General features: G+C 46.2%; 1 pseudogene; it reads left to right on the top strand.

Moving 5' to 3' along the window:
- Positions 1-1,986: 1,986 nt before the first annotated feature.
- LOC148687122 (uncharacterized) lies at positions 1,987-20,980 on the top strand (annotated as a pseudogene).
- Positions 20,981-21,267: the final 287 nt, after the last annotated feature.

The following is a 21,267-nucleotide window of genomic DNA, read 5'->3' as shown; positions in this document are numbered from 1 at the left end:
TTCAAAATGAAGCAGGGCAAAGGCTAATAGAGTTCTGTCAAGAGAACAAGCTGGTCATCACAAACACTCTCTTCCAACAACACAAGAGACGACTCTACACATGGATATCACCAAATGGGCAGCATCGAAATCAGATTGATTATATTCTCTGCAGCCAAAGATGGAGAAGCTCTATACAATCAGCAAAAACAAGACCTGGAGCTGACTGTAACTCAGATCATCAGCTTCTTATAGCAAAATTCCAGCTTAAACTGAAGAAAGTAGGAAAAACCACTGAGCCAGTAAGATACAATCTGAATCAAATCCCTTATGAATACACAGTGGAAGTGAGGAACAGGTTTAAGGATTTAGATTTGGTGGACAGAATGCCTGAAGAACTATGGATGGAGGCTCGTAACATTATACAGGAGGCAGCAACGAAAACCATCCCAAGGAAAAGGAAATGCAAGAAAGCAAAATGGCTGTCCAACGAGGCCTTACAAATAGCGGAGGAGAGGAGGCAAGCAAAATGCAAGGGAGATAGGGAAAGATACAGGAAACTGAATGCAGATTTCCAAAAAACAGCAAGGAGAGACAAGAGGGTCTTCTTAAATGAGCAATGCAAAGAAATAGAGGAAAACAATAGAATGGGGAAAACCAGAGATCTGTTCAAGAAAATTGGAGATATGAAAGGAACATTTCGTACAAAGATTACCATAATCAAGGACAAAAGTGGTAAGGACCTAACAGAAGCAGAAGACATCAAGAAGAGGTGGCAAGAATACACAGAGGAGACTTCCTGGTTGGTTGCGAGCGCCGGCGGCTGTGGGAGAGATTCCTCCCGGTCCTTTGAGGGGTTCTGGGGGGTCTGCAGAGCGCGCAGCCCCCCGAAACTTCGGATAGAGAGTTCCGAAGACTTGGGGAACCCGGCAGTTGTCTTTTTTTTTGCCTCCCTTCCCCCCGAAGAGCTCTAATAAGAGTCCGAGAGCGGGAAGGTGGAAGGCACGGCACAGCGGGTACAGCGCTTTCCCTTAAAGGAGAAGCTCCGTTTACTGGCGGCGGAACAGCAACCAATCTCCTTCAAAATCTACAATATCTACATGGAACCATCTGGCCATCGTGAGTAATGAATCTAAAAAGCTTTTAAAGTCTCTAATTTGGACGGATTTGGTCAAAGGGGAACCTAAAATTTATGGAGGTCGGGTTCTTCCCTCCCCCCTGTGGAAGATTGAAAGCAAAGACAGTCTCCGCAGCACTTTAACCATAAAGCTTTGTAACTTTATTTCTTGGACTTTGAACTATCTAAAAGAGAGCAGGGCTCTGGAAAATACCCTGCAGTGGACAGCAATATTTACATTTGAGATTGCTTGCTCAAACTGGAAGCGGGACTTCGTTCTGATCTCTCTAGCCGTTCGCCATTGTGACGGCACAAAAGAAATTTCCATATGAACTTCTGTTTACCCCTTGACAGGCTTTGATCTGCCTGCAACTTTCCTTGGAGGATTTAAGGACGTTTCCCCCCCCTCTTTTATAGACTATGCGACGTATCGACTTTTGAGCTATAAAGTGACTGTGTGAAATATTGTTCCTTTGCCTTGTTCCTTTGTCTTGAATTATTTTAATGAGCCAGTTTCAGTTTCAACATACAGGCAAGCATACAGAGACTGTGTTATAAGTTAGCAGTTTGGAACTTTCGTGCCAGCATTGACCTTGAAAAGACTGCCAGCTTTCACTTGTTTATACTATTTCACTGATAAAAAGACATCTGGACTACTGGCGGTGAAAGAGCTCTTACTGACTGACTTGAAGCAATTTATTGAGTGGAATTTTCCACTGAACGGCTTGCTCTTTCACTAGACTGAATGGTTTATATTCTATTTTGTTGCTTTGATTAAAAGACATCTGAACTACTGGCTGAGACAGAGGGCTTAAGGCCTAAGTTGGGACTACCATCTGAGTGGAAATTTTTATTGAACTGTGTGCTTTGAGATTGGATTGATTGGAAGTATGGCTGGAACAGAGACTGGCAAAGAGACTGGCAAAGGAAAGAAAAAATCATCCATCTCTGCTACTTTGGAGGAGCAAATCTTAAGTGCTCTTGATCGAAATTCGAGAGAACAACAACGGACTACTGAGGAGCTTCGGAAACTGCGGGAGGAAGTGGGTGCAATTTCTAAGGATATTGCGCAGGTGAGAGCACAGGTGACTGGTGTGGAGAAGAGACTGGACCATCTCGAGGAGGAAAAGGTACCTGACTTGGAGAAGCAAGCCTACCAGACCCGAGTGGACCTAGCTTTTGTACAACTACGTCAAAAAGAAGGGAATCTCAGGATAAGAGCGTTCCCTAACATTGAGAAGAGTGATCTGAAAGAGGCAATAATTGAAGAATTTGTGAAGGCCTGGAACCTATCAAAGGAAGAGCTAGAAGGACAAATGATAAAAGCATTTAGGTTTGGAGCAAAATCAAAAGGAGATAAGAAACTGATTAGTGATTGCTTGGTGTCATTTCAAACAAGAGAACAAAGAGATAGAATTCTGGGCCTACACTACGAGAAGACCTTAAAGGTGCAAGGAGCGCCAATAATAATTTTTAAAGACCTACCAAAATTCTTTTTGGACCTGAGATCCCAATATTCGGATTTGGTAGCCATCTTGAAGAGACAAGGGATTAATTATAAGTGGGAATTACCGGAGGGCTTGAATTTCCAATTTCAACAGAAAAAGATAAAGATCAGGTCAGAACAGCAGAAGAGAGAATTTCTTCAGCAACACGAGAGAGAGTTGTCAAGAGTTGGGTTAGCAACCTCCACCCCGGGCCAACCAGGACACCCGATTGAGCTGGATTCAGATTCCTTCTTGGGAGCAGGAGCTGCGGCAGCAATTTAGAGATGTCACTGAGGATTTTGTCGTGGAATTCGAATGGCTTGAATTTAAAACGGAAAAGGAATGAAGTTTACCATACCTTAGCAAAACAAAGATTGGACATAATATGCCTTCAGGAAACTCATATTACAAGAGCACATCAAAGACTTTTAAAGAATAATAAATTTGGAGAAGAATTTATCTCTTCGGATGATGTCAAAAAGAGAGGTGTGGTGATTTACGTGAAAGAAAAATTAAAGCCAAAGTTAATATTTAAAGATGAAGAAGGGAGATACGTAGCAGTGGAAATCTCATCGCAAGGCGAAAAATTGTTGATTCTGGGAGTTTATGCACCAAATGATGGAAAATCGGAGTTTTTTAAGAAATTACATAACAAACTCTTGGACTATTTGGATTACAAATTATGCTTAATGGGAGACATGAATGGAGAGGTCTCTACATTAATGGACAGATCACAAAGACAGTCTTGCACCAAAGAAGGAAGACTACCAAAGTCTTTCTTTGATTTGATTGAAAATTTTGATCTGATTGATACTTGGAGATTGAAAAATCCATTGGAAAAAGACCAGACTTTTTTCTCAAATTCTCAACAATCGTGGAGTCGTCTCGATTACATATGGATTACAAGAGAGTTAGGACCAAAAATAAACAATGTTGAGATCTGCCCAAGAACTTGCTCCGACCATAATGCCGTACTATTAGATCTAAGGGTATCTCTCCAGGGAACTTTCAGATGGAGAATGAATGACGCGTTAACAAGAAATGAGAAAGTAGTGGAGAAAGCCCAAAAAGTATTGAAAGATTATTTTGAGATAAATTTAAGGACTACAACGGAGAAAAAAATTGTATGGGATGCCAGCAAAGCTGTGATGAGAGGATTTCTAATTCAACAAAATGCTATAAAGAAAAAAGAAGCCAATGCAATTAAAGAAAGGATTCTAAATCAAATGAAAGAAAAAGAAAAGAAACTGAGGGAAAATCCTAAAAATCAACAGGTGCAGAAAGAAATTAAGGCATTGCAAGTTCAATTTTCTAAATTGATGAATCAAGAAATTGAATCTAAAATTAAATGGATGAAACAGAAATCCTTTGAGTCAGCAAATAAATGTGGAAAGTTACTGGCATGGCAATTGAAGAAGAGGCAGAAATTGAACACTATTGTAAGTTTAGTGCAAGATGGAAAGCATCTGGAGCACCCGACAGAGATACAAAAAGCTTTTCAGAAGTATTTTAAACAATTGTACAAACAGGAAAATCAAAATAAAGAGGAAGTGGAGCAATTCTTGGACAAATTTGGGCTGCATAAAATCCCAGAAGAGAACAAATCCCTACTGTCTCAACAGATATCAACGCAAGAAGTGGAATATGCTATACAACAAATGCAGTCGGGCAAGACCCCAGGACCGGATGGTTTGACAGATGCATATTATAAGACAATGAAAGATTGGTTAGTTCAACCTTTGAAGGATTTATGCAATGAAATTTTGAATGGAGGAGAGGCCCCTGAATCTTGGAAAGAGGCTTACATCACTCTGATACCAAAACCGGACACGGATAGAACGCAAGTTAAGAATTATCGCCCAATATCCCTACTTAATGTGGATTATAAAATATTTGCTAACATTTTAGCCTCCAGATTGAAAAAGGTTTTGAAAGACTTTATACATCAAGATCAAGCTGGCTTCCTTCCGGGGAGGCATTTGAAAGATAATATTAGGAATATAGTTGACATTTTGGAAATGCTGGAGCAGAAGATAAACAAAAAAGCCATTCTTATGTTTATAGATGCGGAAAAGGCGTTTGACAATATTTCTTGGCTATTTCTAAAAAGAAATTTAGAAAAAATGGGAATGGGCAATGGTTTTCTGAATGGAGTAAAAGCAATCTATTCAGAGCAAAAAGCTAAGATAATCGTGAATAATATGGTGTCAGATGAGATTAGAATTGAGAAAGGTACAAGACAAGGGTGCCCTCTCTCTCCTTTGCTTTTTATATCGGTCCTGGAAGTCCTGCTTGACAGGATTAGAAAAGATGATGAAATAAAAGGTGTAACTGTAGGGAAGAGACAATATAAACTTAAAGCCTTTGCGGATGATTTGGTGTTAACTTTACAAGATCCAGAGTCCAGTGTACAGAGGGCTCTGGAAGTTATTCAAGAGTTTGGAAGGGTAGCAGGTTTCAAATTGAATAAATCCAAAACTAAAGTACTAGATAAAAATTTGAATAAGGAAGAGAGAGAGAAATTGCAAGAAACAACTGGTTTATCTTTTGTTAAAAAAGTGAAATACCTTGGAGTGTATATGACTGCAAAAAATTTAAATTTGTTTAAAGATAATTATATGAAATTATGGAATGAAGTTAAGAAGGATTTAGAAACGTGGACCAACCTGAAATTGTCTTTATTGGGCCGTATAGCAACGATTAAGATGAATGTATTGCCAAAGATGTTGTTTTTATTTCAATCATTACCAATAATTGAAAAGCTGAGTTGTTTTAAAGAATGGCAAAAGGTGCTATCAAAATTTATATGGCAAGGGAAGAAGCCAAGAATCAAATATAAGATATTGACTGATGATAAACAAAGAGGAGGCTTCTCTCTACCTGATTTTAAAATTTACTATGAAGCAGCTGCCTTTTGCTGGTTGAAAGAGTGGTTTACATTGGAAAATGCTGATATTTTGGACTTAGAAGGTTATGATAATGTTCATGGTTGGCATGCATATGTGTGGTACGATAAGGTTAAGGCCCATGGAAGTTTTAAAAGGCACATTGTTAGAAATTCATTGTTTAAGGTTTGGTCCAGATATAAAGATTTATTAGAAAGAAAAACGCCAAATTGGCTTTCGCCTTTGGAGGCCAAGGTTCGCAAAAGATTAAATATGGAGACCGGTTGGTTGAAATATAGAGATTTGTTGATTCAAGATGGAGACCAATTTAAATTAAAAACATATGAGGAGTTGAAAGGTAAATTGGATGATTGGCTCCAATACCATCAGATAAATGAAGCGTTTAAAATGGACAGAGTAATTGGCTTTCAAATTGAGAGGTCAAAGGTGGAAACAGAATTGTTAGAACCTAAGACGAAAATACTTTCGAGAATGTATAAATTGCTGCTAGAATGGCATACAAAAGATGAACAAACTAAAAATGCTATGATTTTGTGGGCAAAGGATGTGGGACATAATATTATGATAGAGGATTGGGAAAAGTTGTGGAAGGAAAATATTAGATTTACTGCGTGTAGTTTATTAAAGGAGAATATAATGAAAATGATGTATAGATGGTACCTTACACCAGAAAAGCTAGCAAAGATTTACCACAACAATGACAATAAATGTTGGAAATGTAAGAAAGAAATAGGTTCATTTTACCACATGTGGTGGACATGTCCACTGGTGAATGACTTCTGGAATAAGATTTATAATGAACTTAAGAAAGTGCTAAAAGGCACATTGGTGAAGAGACCAGAGGCATTCCTAGTGGGCATTGTAGGGAAGGAGATTCCCAAGAGAAAGGTATCCTTTTTCATGTATGCCACTGCAGCTGCGAGACTGTTGATCGCTAAATACTGGAAGCAGCAAACGTTACCAACGATTGATGAATGACAGATGAAGATGATGGAATTTATGGAACTGGCGGAGATGACCGGACGAATCCGCAACCAGGGAGAACAAGCAATTGAAGAAGAGTGGAAAGATTTTAAATTGTATTTAAAAAAGTACGCTAAAGTAATATTTTAAGAATAGAAATTAAGTGGTAAATAAATCTGTGGATTAGGTAAAAGAGGTTATTTTAGAATAGAAAATAAGAACTTAGTATTAAAAGTGAATACTTAGAGGTAGAATTTGCTAAATTGGAAGTGTGTTTGAGAAACACAGGGACGGGAACCCGAGGAGGTTCCAATATACACTGTGATAAAGATAAGTTATATAGTTTTCTATTTTTTCTTTTTTATTTTCTGGTATTTTCTGTTTTTCCTGACTTTTGTATTTTTGCTTTTTTGTATCTCCCCCATCCTTTCTAAACCTCTGTAAATCCCTTTTCTACTGTGAAAATCAATAAATATCTATTTAAAAAAAAAAGAATACACAGAGGAATTATACCAGAAAGACATGGAGGTTTCGTACACCCCAGGTAGTGTGGTTGCTGACCTTGAGCCAGACATCTTGGAGAGTGAAGTCAAATGGGCCTTAGAAAGCACTGCTAATAACAAGGCCAGTGGAAGTGATGATATTCCAGCTGAACTATTTAAAATTTTAAAAGATGATGCTGTTAAGGTGCTACACCCAATATGCCAGCAAGTTTGGAAAACTCAGCAATGGCCAGAGGATTGGAGAAGATCAGTCTACATCCCAATTCCAAAGAAGGGGAGTGCCAAAGAATGCTCCAACTACCGCACAATTGCGCTCATTTCACACGCTAGCAAGGTTATGCTTAAAATTCTACAAGGCAGGCTTAGGCAGTATGTGGACCGAGAACTCCCAGAAGTGCAAGCTGGATTTCGAAAGGGCAGAGGAAACAGAGACCAAATAGCAAACATGCGCTGGATTATGGAGAAAGCTAGAGAGTTCCAGAAAAACGTCTACTTCTGCTTCATTGACTATGCAAAAGCCTTTGACTGTGTCGACCACAGCAAACTATGGCAAGTTCTTAAAGAAATGGGAGTGCCTGATCACCTCATCTGTCTCCTGAGAAATCTCTATGTGGGACAAGAAGCTACAGTTAGAACTGGATATGGAACAACTGATTGGTTCAAAATTGGGAAAGGAGTACGACAAGGTTGTATATTGTCTCCCTGCTTATTTAACTTATATGCAGAATTCATCATGCGAAAGGCTGGACTAGATGAATCCCAAGCCGGAATTAAGATTGCCGGAAGAAATATCAACAACCTCAGATATGCAGATGACACAACCTTGATGGCAGAAAGCGAGGAGGAATTAAAGAACCTTTTAATGAGGGTGAAAGAGGAGAGCGCAAAATATGGTCTGAAGCTCAACATCAAAAAAACCAAGATCATGGCCACTGGTCCCATCACCTCCTGGCAAATAGAAGGGGAAGAAATGGAGGCAGTGAGAGATTTTACCTTCTTGGGCTCCTTGATCACTGCAGATGGTGACAGCAGTCACGAAATTAAAAGACGCCTGCTTTTTGGGAGAAAAGCAATGACAAACCTAGACAGCATCTTAAAAAGCAGAGACATCACCTTGCCGACAAAGGTCCGTATAGTTAAAGCTATGGTTTTCCCAGTAGTGATGTATGGAAGTGAGAGCTGGACCATAAAGAAGGCTGATCGCCGAAGAATTGATGCTTGTGAATTATGGTGCTGGAGGAGACTCTTGAGAGTCCCATGGACTGCAAGAAGATCAAACCTATCCATTCTGAAGGAAATCAGCCCTGAGTGCTCCCTGGAAGGACAGATCGTGAAGCTGAGGCTCCAATACTTTGGCCACCTCATGAGAAGAGAAGAATCCTTGGAAAAGACCCTGATGTTGGGAAAGATTGAGGGCACTAGGAGAAGGGGACGACAGAGGACAAGATGGTTGGACAGTGTTCTCGAAGCTACAAACATGAGTTTGACCAAACTGCGGGAGGCAGTGCAAGACAGGAGTGCCTGGCGTGCTATGGTCCATGGGGTCACGAAGAGTCGGACACGACTAAACGACTAAACAACAACAACAAAGTGACTAAAACTCATTGCCTCAGGTTTTGTGTCCATTGTATGTGTACATTCCATGTGATAGTCGAAAAGTTTTTTTATATCTATAATAAAGTGGTTTTATCGTAATCAGTTATGCTATGAAAATTGCTTTTGGGAGAATCTAGAGAAAAATCAGCTCTTTCCATGGCCAGAGCAAAGTCAACCAGCACCTTTCTCTCTTGACATTGGGAATTTCTCTTGCTGTTTATGTTATGAAAATTATGTTTATGAATATTGCTATTTATGTTATGAAATTTAGGTGATTGTTTAAGCTCTTGGAACCAAAGAGAAGGATTGACCCGAGGAAGGAGGGGAAGGTTGAAAGACTTCAGAGGGTTCACCGTTGGCAGTGTAAAATTGCCACAGTAGCTGCTTCTGTTTCTTAGATTTGTTTTGAGGCTACCAATCCTGAATAATAAAGTCATGTAAATATTATGCTTTGTACTCTTCTGTTTTCACTGGCTCTTCAGAACAAAAATGGATGTAGCTTTCCAAGTTCGATTGCGTTTCCAGAACACTCATCCATCCCCCATTCACACCATGCAGTGAAAGCAATGTGAAAGCTTTAAACAGTCATGGCTTCCCCCAAGGCATTCTGGGAGCTGAAAGTTGTTAAGGTTGCTGAGATAGGTTAGGGGAGACCTCCTGTTCTCCTCACAGAGGGTTACAGGTAGGTAGCCGTGTTGGTCTGGATCGAAGTAAAATAAAAAAATTCCTTCAGTAGCACCTTAAAGACCAACTAAGTTTTTATTTTGGTATGAGCTTTCGTGTGCATGCACACTTCTTCAGATACAGTGAAATGGAAGTTTCCAGGCACTTATGTAGAGAAGGGGTGGGGAGGGGTGGGGATGGGGAGGGGGGATCACTCAGAAGGGTGGTGGAAATGGGTGATTGACTGACTGATAGCTGTTGATGACCGCAAACGACTGCAAATGGAAAGAAAGAAAGAAAGAAAGAAAGAAAGAAAGAAAAGAAATTGTTTATACACCGCCCATCTCAACCCTTGCTTTTTCATGCAAAACCATTTGCAGTCGTTTGCGGTCATCAACAGCTATCAGTCAGTCAATCACCCATTTCCACCACCCTTCTGAGTGATCCCCCCTCCCCATCCCCACCCCTCCCCACCCCTTCTCTACATAAGTGCCTGGAAACTTCCATTTCACTGTATCTGAAGAAGTGTGCATGCACACGAAAGCTCATACCAAAATAAAAACTTAGTTGGTCTTTAAGGTGCTACTGAAGGAATTTTTTTATTTTCCTCACAGAGGCACAGCTTCCAGCGTTACCAGGGGAGAGGAACTGATGGTTAAAACATTTTGCCCTAGATGCTCAAAGAACCCTAAAAAATTGGTGAATTGTAGAAGCCAAGCTGCGTTTTATTCAGTAAGACTCGGTCCTCTGTATATATGAAGACTTTATCAACCATAAATCAGTGGCCGCACCTGTAATTGAAATGTGAAAGACAGAATGTGAAAGCTTCCGCATAGTTATATTTCCCTTTTAGGAATAGCTTAACCTGTTGAAATTCTGCCTGCTACACAGCTATTAAAGGATAAGTACACCAAAAGGAAGAAGGAGCAGCTTTTGAGGACTTTGGGGATTCTTATTGCCTGGTATCTAAACCACTCACAAATCACTCAAAGGTCTGAATTCACTCATTGGCTGAAAGGCTGGTGCCTAAAAATAAGCAAGGAAGGCACCAGGAGAACCTTCCTGGGAAGAGCATTCCAGGAGTGAGGAGGCACCTCAGGAAAGGCCTGTTCTCAGGTTGCCAGGGTCTGGACCTCTCATATAGTAGGCAAAGAAAGAAAGAAAGAAAGAAAGAAAGAAAGAAAGAAAGAAAGAAAGAAAGAAAGAAAGAAAGAAAGAAAGAAAGAAAGAAAGAAAAGAAATTGTTTATACACCGCCCATCTGGCTGGATTTCCCTAACAAAATATTAAAATACAATAAAACATCAATCATTAAAAACTTCCCTAAACAGGCCTGCCTTCAGATGCCTCCTAAAAGTCAGAAAGTTGTTTATTTCCTTGATACCTGATGGGAGGGCGTTCCACCAGGAAAGCCCTCTGCCTGGTTCCCTGTAACCTCACTTCTTGCAGTGAGGGAACCGCCAGAAGGCCCTTGGAGCTGGACCTCAGTGAACGATGGGGGTGGAGACGCTCCTTCAGGGCCTCAGATGCTGATAGCAGGGTCCAGGTTCGTTCACTGCCACTAGGTAGGCTCATACCTGCCAAATCCTGGACGGGAATTGGGCACCAGGAAATGGCGGCACCAGCGCCAGAAGTCGCTTCTACCCATGACCGGAAATGTGTAAAAGCGACTTTCGGCGCCAGCGCCGCCATTTTCTGGTGCCCATAGAAGGGCAAAGCGGCACCAGAAAAATGGCCGCCGGCAGAAGCGGATTTAAGGGAGAATAACAGGATAATAACCTATACGGGAGACCGCCGGGAAACGGTAGGAAGAAGGGGGTTTCCTGGCAAAAATGGGATGCTTGGCAGCTATGGGTAGGCTGGATGATTAGTCCTCACCAAGGTTTGATTGCATTTGATCAGACAGTTTCTCCACTTATGTCTGAGCAATCTCCCAGCTTGCCTGCTTCTCCTAAGCTCTGGAGGATATCAGAGAGCCAAAGAGGCTCCACAAAGTAGGAGAGGGGAGTGATAGTCCACGGCCCAAGTCATTCAGATGTACATTCAAATGTACATTGGCTCCCAGTATGTTTTCAAGCACAATTCAAAGTGTTGGTGCTGACCTTTAAAGCCCTAAACGGCCTCGGTCCAGTATACCTGAAGGAGCGTCTCCACCTCCATCATTCTGCCTGGACACCGAGGTCCAGCACCGAGGGCCTTCTGGCGGTTCCCTCATTGAGAGAAGCCAAGTTGCAGGGAACTAGGCAGAGGGCCTCCCAGAGTGGCTGGAGAGACCCGGCCAGATGGGCGGGGTATAAATAATAAATTATTATTATTATTATTATTATTATTATTATTCTAGTCGGCCAGGGCTGCAACAGGAGCGCCAGTCCTATCAATCAGGAAATCCCTCAGACCTGTCTGGAAACCCATCAGTCTCCAAAGGTAGACCATCCTAATAGGTCCCCAGCCCCTTCAGGAGGAAAAAGCGGCTGAAAGCCTAAATCTCAGCAGGAAGTGAACTGACCATGTCAAGGGACCATACCTGCCAAGTTCCTCTCTGAAAAATAAGGGACCGGACCAGAAGTAGCATGCCGGAAGTAGCGCGACGGCCATTTTGGAACTGGGCGGAGCAGCATCAAAAGTCGCTTCTGAGCATGCTCTGCCAAGTTCCAAAATGGCCGCCGCGCCAGAATAGACCGGGGGGGAACAAAAAAATCCTTTTTTTCCCGGCTGGGGACAGCTGGAAAAATGGGGGTTTCCCGGGGGAAACGGGAGACTTGCCAGCTATGCAAGGGACTGCTGTCAATAGCCCCCATTTTCACATCACCCTCTTCCAGCCCAAGGTCCAGAGTGTGACTGGCCACATGTGTTGGGAGGTGACATGTTGGGACAGCCCCATGGTCATCATGACATGCTCTGCCTGTTACCTCGGGGGTGGTGTCCCCCAAAAGCAGCAGCTCTCTCAACCATCATCGATTCCCCAGGTTGGAAGAGGGCCTGCCACATGGAGTAGTCATTAAATTCCTGTGCCATGTGGGCATAACTGGGCCTCCCTCACCTCCCCCTACCCTGAACCACTGTGATTGGGGACCCTGCTATTCTTCCCAGCTCGTCTCCTTTCAGACACATCTCCACTCCTTCAGAAATAACAAACAACAACCAAACACACACAAATTTAAAACAGTTAAAACCATTGCAGCAGCAGGCCGGTCTCAAGCTGCCTGAGCCCCCCCAAAAAACCTCCCCAAACCCAGACATTTCCTTTAAAAATGAAAAATATGCCCAGGTGGGCATGTTGCGCCCCCAAAGAGTTTTCCCAGACACATGCCAACCCTACAGTGTCTCTGCTTTGTAACTGGCACAGCAGCCAGGAGATGTGGATTGGCTCTGGCAGAAGAGGTGCAGAGATCACAAGACTACCTCTGCTCTCAGCTGATGTGGGTGCCTTGCCTTGCCTGATGGTCAGCAGGTGGCAGACTAGCATCCCATGTTATAAAATTCATTGGTACAAAAGGTTTGATGCACAATAGTACCATCACATTCAGTACCATAGCTGCCAAGTCTCTACGCATTCTATGCATCTACGCATTCTATGCCATTCTACGCATGTCAGGACATGCATAGAAGCAACTTCCGGTGGCGTGCCGCTGCTGATCCCGCATTTTTCAGCGGGAGACTTGGCAGCTATGTTCAGGACCCCTCAACTTCTGAACACCAGATTCTGGCTCTTCTACGTTCAGTAACTGGTCTTCCTAGAGCTATCCGATTGGCCACTGTGGGAAACAGAATGCTGGACTAGCTTATGGTCACGCTAACATCACCAGGGTCAAAATCTTTTTTTCTTTTTTTAAAGAAAACCACAAAAGTTGATGTTATTATGTTGACAATATGTGAAACCGAGCCACAGTTAAAAAAACAAAAATAAAACAATAAAGCTATAAATCAAAGTGCAAGAGGGGAAAAGAGGGCATTTCTGTCTTTTTCTCTGCTGTTTAATTTCTCTTTTCAAATCACACTTCCTCCCTGCCCCAGTTTGCTTTTTTGTGAACTCCAATTCCCAGCAGCCTTTGCACTTCCCACATAAACGATCAACACCTGGTCCCATTTATCTGAGCAAACACTCAAGTGGGACAGTGAAGGGGCTTGAGATGAAGAAGGAAAATCTGTGAATTCCCCATTGCCTGTCTGAGAGGGTGAGCTGGAGCCTACCAAGAATTCAAGATAAGACATTCTGAGATTGGGTAGAAAATTTTGAACTAGGGGTCCCTGTTTCCCCTCCCCCCCTCTTTCTTCACCTTTGTGGCATTTCTGTCAGAAATGCTTTGATGGTGTTTCCTACTTGGCAGGGGGTTGGACTGGATGGTCCTTGTGGTCTCTTCCGATTCTATGATTCTCTATATACATCACAAAAAGTTCTCAATCTTTTTTAAAGTCATTAATGTCCTTATCTTAAAGTCTCTCAGTTAACGTTGCCATTTCAGCATATTCTATCAACTTTTCTTGCCAGTGTTCTTTCGTTGGTATTTCGTCGTTTTTCCATCTTTGAGCTAGTAGAAGTCTGGTCGCTGTTGTCGCAGACATGAATAGATTTTTCTTATCTTTTGGTAAATCCTGCCCTAAAATACCTAATAAGAACGCTTCTGGTCTTTTAACAAAGGTTATCTTAAACATTTTTTTCATTTAATTATAAATCATCTCTCAATACTTTCTAATTATTTTACAATTCCACCACATATGAAAAAGGCACCTTCTTTTTCTTTCCATTTCCAGCACTTCTTAGAACTTGTTTTGTACATTTTTGCCAATTTTCACTGATGTAAAATACCATCTATACATCATCTTCATATAATCCTCTTTCAACAATATACAATCCGTGAATTTTATGTTGCTTTTCCATAATTTCCCCCAATCATCCATTTGTAGATTATGTCCTATATCTTGTTCCCATTTAATCATTACTGACTTCACTTCCTTGTCTTTTGTCTCCCATTCTAACAGTAAACTATATGTTTTCTTTCATAATTGTTATTCTCTTCTATCATTTCTCTTTGGAATCTAGATACAATACTGTACATCTGAATCCCTTCTTATTATCTTCCTTAAATGTCTCATTTTGTTGTCTATGTTGCAGCCAGTCGAATGTAAACCTTCCTTAGTCCTAAGGGGACCTGGGTGAGTCAAAGGAGGCTGGCATTCCTCTGGAGGAATGAGAAAGTGACAACAAGGGGACCGCCAGTTTGGTGGGAGGAGGAATCAGTGCCGGCCCTACGTGCAGGCTGGGTGGCGCAGGGCACCATGGCGCCGGCCCGCCAGGAGGGCGCCGCGAGCTGCGCCCACCCGCTGGCCTACCGGTCCACCGTGCAGCTTCACCTGCCCGCCCGCCTGCCGCACAGCAGCGCCTATTACACCCGCGCTGCGCGAGGCGCCCACCAGCCCACCGCGCTGGGAAACGGGGTGGGAGGGCGCCGGAACGGGGCGGGGAGGGCGCCGGAGGGATCCGGCGCACCATGGCGCCAGGGGCGCTTAAGACGGCGCTGGGAGGAATATGTGGGAGGAGGAAGTTTTGTGGGAGGAGGTGGGGTCGGGAAGGTAGCCTCTTGCCCTTTGCCCTTTGCATTAATTAAATATTTCACTAAGGGGGAGTGTCCATGAAGGAGCATGATTGCTTAAGGGAGAGTCCTTGGGGAGCTGCTACCCAGAGTCAATAAGAGAGGGGGAAGAGGGACAGGATGTGTTTTAGGGCTTCTGCAGGTGAAGGATGCTACATTTCTGGAGCAAATATCAGCAGAGTTTGGGGGGAAGGAACGCAGCTCAGTGGTAGAGTGCCTGCCATGCTTCCTGTTATGTACTGAGCTGAATCCTAGAACAATAGGATTCAGAATCAGCGGGAGCTACCCAATCCAACTCCAGGTGGAAGTGAATCCGCAATCTGATTGGCTTGCTGGAGCAGCCAATCAGGCGGCTGGCAGAAGTGAATCTGCTACCTGATTGGCCTGTAGGAGCAGCCAATCAGGCTGCAGGCAGAAGTCAATCCACAATATAATTGGCCCACAGGTGTAGCCCTGAAGTAGCCAATCACGCAAGGCCCATTGTGTAAATAACGTATATAAGCAGATGGTTTTGGGAAAAGAGCCATTCGTCTTCTCTTCTTCTCCTTGATGAATATGAGCTGAATAAAGAGCATGAAATTCACTCTCGACTCCGAGTATATTTCACTGGCGACGAGGATGGGATCCTGCTGAGCTGACCGCCACCACGCACTGCACCGCAGCACCGCCACCTGCTGCACCGCTGCATCGCACCGTGCATCCAGGCTTCAGCTCCAGGACCCAAGGAACCCAGAATGGCAACCGACAGCAGCTTCTTGCCATTCAAACCAGCATCAGGAGACTGGGAAGGGTACGCCGCCCGTTTCAACTTCCTCCTGCAAGCGAAAGAAGTCACCAACGATGCCATGAAGAGGGCGACATTCTTCAGCGTCTGTGGAGAGGAGACGTTTGAAATCGCCCGGGCTCTCCTTGCACCTAGAGATGTCGCTACCGTCTCTTACAAAACAATAATGGAACGGCTGAAGGAGCACTTTTCACCACAGCCCTCGGTGGTAGCTTGCCGAAATGCCTTCTACGCAAAGCGGCAAGCCCCGGGGGAAACCATAACTGGGTTTGTGACCTCCCTCCGCCAAGCCGCCCGGTTATGCAACTTCTCAGAGTTGGAGAACATGCTTCGTGACCGCCTCGTCGGTGGCCTGAGGGACGAGATGTTGCAACGACGCCTCTACGCCAAAAAAGACCTCACGTTCCAGATTGCTCTGGAGGAAGCCCTGGCAACCGAAGCCGCCGAGAGGTCAACGCAAGAGGCACGACCGGCCCCGCCATCCCAACCGAGGGTCTACCACGAAGACCTCACCGACGAATCCGAATCTGACAGGGAGGAAGTACACCGAGTACAGCGGCGCACTCAAGCAGCACACACACCACAGCAGCCTCAACGAGAAGGAGGGAACTGTGCAAGCTGCGGGGAGAACCACGAGAGGAGGACCTGTCGTTTCCGCAACGCAGAGTGCAGGCAGTGCAGAAAATTGGGACACATCGCCCGGGTGTGTCGGGCTCGACTCACCCGTCGACAAGCATCAGATGACCGACCCAGGAGCCCCAGGTCACACGGCACCATGCACCAAGGCAACTCGACGGAGATCACGGACTACCAGGTATTCCAGTTGCCCCATCCCAGCACAGAGAAAATTTATATAGAGGTACAGATAGAGGGAGCCCCATGCCGCATGGAGCTGGACACGGGTTCAACTCTATCCATAATCTCGGCCCGAACATTAAGGGAACTGTGCCCTAATGGGGGTCCCAAACTAAGGCCGGCCCCATTCACCCTCCGGGACTTCCAGAAACGTAAGGTCCCTACAATGGGGGTGGGGACCTTCAGGGTGCAATATCGAGGGCGAAAGCAACAATTGGACTTGCTGGTAGTTAAGGGCCCCTACGTTAGCTTACTGGGACTGGCAGGGTTTGGACCTCTGGGGCTAGCTGTTACCGGGGTGAACCGCACTAGCTTACAAGTGGACGTGGACGCCATATGCAAAGAGTTTCCAGGGGTTTTCGATGGGGCATTGGGACGATATACAGGACCCCCCATTGCCCTACAGCTAGACCCCGCTGTACGACCCATCAGGCACAAGGCCCGCCGGGTCCCGTTCGCCCTGAAACCCCGCATAGACGAGGAATTGGACCGGCTCGTGGAGCAAGGAGTGCTGGAGCCGGTGCCCAACGCCCCCTGGGAAACTCCAATTGTCACACCCGTCAAGCCTAACGGTTCGGTCCGCATCTGTGCAGACTACAAATGCACCATAAACAAGGCTCTCACGGCCCATGCATACCCAGTGCCAGTGGTCAGCCATGTCCTCGCCACCCTGGCTGGGTCAAAAATCTTTGGCAAACTGGACTTGGCCCAAGCGTATCAACAGTTGCCTGTGGACGAAGCCACAGCAGAGGCTCAGACGATTGTGACGCACAGAGGGGCATTCAGAGTAAAGCGGCTGCAATTTGGCGTTAGCGTGGCACCAGGCATATTCCAGAATCTAATGGACTCTCTCCTTAAAGGGATTCCTGGCGTCACCCCCTTCTTCGATGATGTACTGATCGCCGGGCCCACACCAGAGGAATTTGAGGACCGCCTCCGCTCCGTCCTGCACCGTTTCCAGACGGCGGGCCTCAAGGTGAAGCGGGAAAAGTGTTTACTGGGAGTGCCGCAGGTGGACTTTCTGGGATTTAAGGTGGATGCAGAAGGGGTCCATCCAACCGGTGACAAGGTACGGGCCATTTGTGAGGCCCCAGCGCCCAAGAGCAAGCCCGAACTTCAGTCATTCTTGGGACTATTGAACTTCTACCATGCCTTCCTGCCCCATAAGGCAGCGGTAGCGGAGCCCCTACACAGACTCCTAGATAAAAGGGCCCCTTGGGTGTGGGGCCAGCGACAAAGGGCCGCATTCCAGGCAGTCAAGGACTTGCTCGTCTCAAACTCGGTCTTGGCACACTTCGACGAGAGGCTGCCAGTGGTGCTGGCATGCGACGCCTCTCCCTATGGCATCGGCGCTGTCCTGGGACACCAACTCCCGGATGGAAGAGAGGTGCCGGTGGCATACTTCTCCCAGACGCTTGCTGCAGCCGAACGAAACTACTCACAGATTGACAAGGAGGGTCTGGCAATCGTGAAGGGCGTAAAAAAATTCCATGATTTCTTGTACGGGCGGCCCTTTACCATAGTGACTGACCACAAGCCGTTGCTTGGCCTGTTTGCCCCCGAGAAGCAGACCCCCCAAGTGTTGTCTCCACGTGTCCTCAGGTGGTCAATTTTCCTTGCCGGCTACCAGTATGCACTAATCCACCGCCCTGGGAAGGCGATGGGCCACGCAGACGCACTCAGCAGGCTACCACTACCAGAAACAGGCCCCGACCCAGCGCCTGCGCAAGAGGTTATGACCCTGGAGCTGCTTCCCGACCGACCCATTCAGGCACAAGAAGTGGCGCACCATTCCACAAAAGATAGGGTCATCTCCCGGGTCCTGGACTGGGTGTGGCGAGGATGGCCCAGCAGCAGCCCCGGGCCAGAATTCGCTGGCTACACAAACCGCAAACATGAACTGTCGGCCCACAAGGGGTGCCTGTTATGGGGAAGCAGGGTTGTTGTTCCCCAGCCCCTCCGCAAAAGGGTCCTCACAGCCCTACACGAGACACACCCAGGGGTAGTGAGGATGAAGGCCCTTGCCAGGAGTTATGTGTGGTGGCCGGGGATTGACAGAGAGATAGAGGCCTGGGTCCAACACTGCCAGACCTGCCAAGAATCCCGCCCGGATCCCCCAAGGGCCCCAGTCCAGCCCTGGGAGTCCGCCCGACATCCATGGTCACGCTTGCACGTGGACTTCGCTGGCCCCTTCCAGGGAAAAACATTCTTCATAGTGGTGGATTCCTACACCAAATGGCTGGAGGTCGCACTGGTACCGTCCACTTCTACGGCGGCAGCCATCCGGGTACTACGTAAGCTGTTTGCAACCCACGGGCTCCCTGACACCCTCGTCTCGGACAATGGAACCGCATTCACATCAGAGGAGTTCCAGACCTTCACAGCGCAGAACGCCATCCGCCACATCCGCTCAGCACCATTCCACCCTGCCACCAATGGCCAAGCGGAGCGCATGGTGCGGACCACCAAGGACAGCCTCCGCCGCATAACACAAGGGGACTGGGAATACCGCCTTGCCGCATTTCTTCTAGCACAGCACAGCACCCCAAGCACAACGACGGGCCGGAGCCCAGCTGAACTACTCATGGGCCGGCGCCTTGCAACTAGACTGGACCGACTTCACCCCGACAGAGCTCAGGATGAGGTAGTGGTGGGGAAAGGCAGGAACCCCCGGACATTTGTGGCCCAGGACCCAGTGTATGCAAAGAATTTTGGGGCAGGCCCAGCATGGGTACCCGCCACAGTCACCAAGGTGACCGGTCCCGTGTCGTACGAGGTACTAACGGAAGGGGGGCAATGTTGGCGCCGCCACTGCGACCAGCTACGGCGACGATTCCCAGGAGGAACCCGGGAGGAGAGCGGGACAGAGGGGTCCCAAGGGGACAGCAGGGCAGTGAGGCCTGTAGAGCGAGAGGGGTGGGCAGGGGAAGCAGAAGCAGTAGGCACAGAGGGGCGCCCCGAGGCTGGAAGGACACCGGAACCAGAGTCACAACCTAGTGGTTCAGTGGCGCCAGACCAGACAGCCCCGGCACAGCCAGCAGCCTCGGAACACGAGCCAGAACCAGAACCCCTGACCAAGGAACACCCCAGGCCACAACGCACACGGAGGCGGCCAGCAGACCTTGGGGACTACGAATGCAACTTCCCGGGCAGGACTGGAACTTAGAGGGGAGGGGTGTTATGTACTGAGCTGAATCCTAGAACAATAGGATTCAGAATCAGCGGGAGCTACCCAATCCAACTCCAGGTGGAAGTGAATCCGCAACCTGATTGGCCTGCTGGAGCAGCCAATCAGGCGGCTGGCAGAAGTGAATCTGCTACCTGATTGGCCTGTAGGAGCAGCCAATCAGGCTGCAGGCAGAAGTCAATCCACAATATAATTGGCCCACAGGTGTAGCCCTGAAGTAGCCAATCACGCAAGGCCCATTGTGTAAATAATGTATATAAGCAGATGGTTTTGGGAAAAGAGCCATTCGTCTTCTCTTCTTCTCCTTGATGAATATGAGCTGAATAAAGAGCATGAAATTCACTCTCGACTCCGAGTATATTTCACTTCCCATATGAAACCCTAGAGAGTGGCTGCCAGTCAGTGTACATAGTACTGAGCTAAGTAGGCAAAGTTACTATTCACTTGTGTACGTGAGGATCATGAAGGAAAAGATTCATTTATGAGCTATTTTCCTAAAAGAGTAAGATGGAGAGTATCTTGTGTGCATATGGAGCACACAATGTATCCTCCGAAGGCTAAGCTGAACAGGCTACTCTTGTGCTTCTCATTCTCTGTATTTCCTGTTTCTCAAGATGCTTTGTTTAATCCACTTTCCCAAACAGGAAAAGAGAAAATGGCAGCCAGTAGATAAAGCAGAAGACGCCCGTGCCTACGAAGAAGGTTGCCAGGAGCCCAGCTGGTCCACAGCCAGGATGATGATGTTTGATACTTCTAAGGAGCCAGACCTGTGCATTGTCTAAGTGGGACCCATCAGGCCAAAGCCATAAGAGAATGGAGGGTCAGCAGGAAGCCCACCCAGTCGAGAAGGAGGAGGATGAACCCCTCTTTGGTGGAGGAAGTTGCAGGTCCCCCTGGGAAATCACTGTAGGTGAGGAAAACATCTGGCAGAACCCTAACATCTGCGAGAGAAAGGCGTGTTTGCAGGAAACCCACTCAGTGGAGGGTCCCATTCACAGCAAACTAGACTCCAGAGTCCCCAGTGAACCTCCAGCCCAGACTGTTGTTGATGCTGCTACGGGACAAAACATCTGCATTGTGGATGAGCAAGGTGTCCTACAGAAGCACACCGTCCATATCAGAATTGGGTATCCTGAGGAAACACACCCAGGGCAGAATATAGTTAAGCCTATTGCTGAAGGAGGAGATTGGAAAGGCCCCAATGAATCCACCTTCCAGCCCGCTCTTGATGCCACCAAGGAACAAGACTCCTGTGTTGGGTATGAGGAAATGGTTAGCCAGAAGCCCATTTTTGAAGGAAGAGCCCCCATTGAAACCACAGCTCAGAGAGGTATGGATACTGGTAAGTAATGGGACTCCCGGTTAATGCATATTGGGGAGGCAAGTCCCAGGCAGAATTCCTCCTGAGCTCCGGGTCTTAATGATAAGAACACAAGGCTATTTTGGAGGTCATCCCATCCTACACCAACTGAGAGTAGACCCACTAAAAGTAATGGACTGTCATAGAACCCACTCTATGTAGGTTCTGCTTGCTGGGGAAACAGTAGGACTGTTTGCTGTGGAAACTGTACTGTTCTTGGGTGGTATACAGTATATATATAAGCCTTGTACAAAAAAATTTCCATATAGCTGGATAC

The sequence above is a fragment of the Zootoca vivipara genome, chromosome 2 (genome assembly GCF_965207765.1).
Source record: "Zootoca vivipara chromosome 2, rZooViv2.hap1.1, whole genome shotgun sequence".
In the NCBI taxonomy this organism is placed as follows: domain Eukaryota; kingdom Metazoa; phylum Chordata; class Lepidosauria; order Squamata; family Lacertidae; genus Zootoca; species Zootoca vivipara.
The sequence above is the reverse complement of the archived record's forward strand: the minus strand, read 5'-3'. Positions and strand labels throughout refer to the sequence as shown.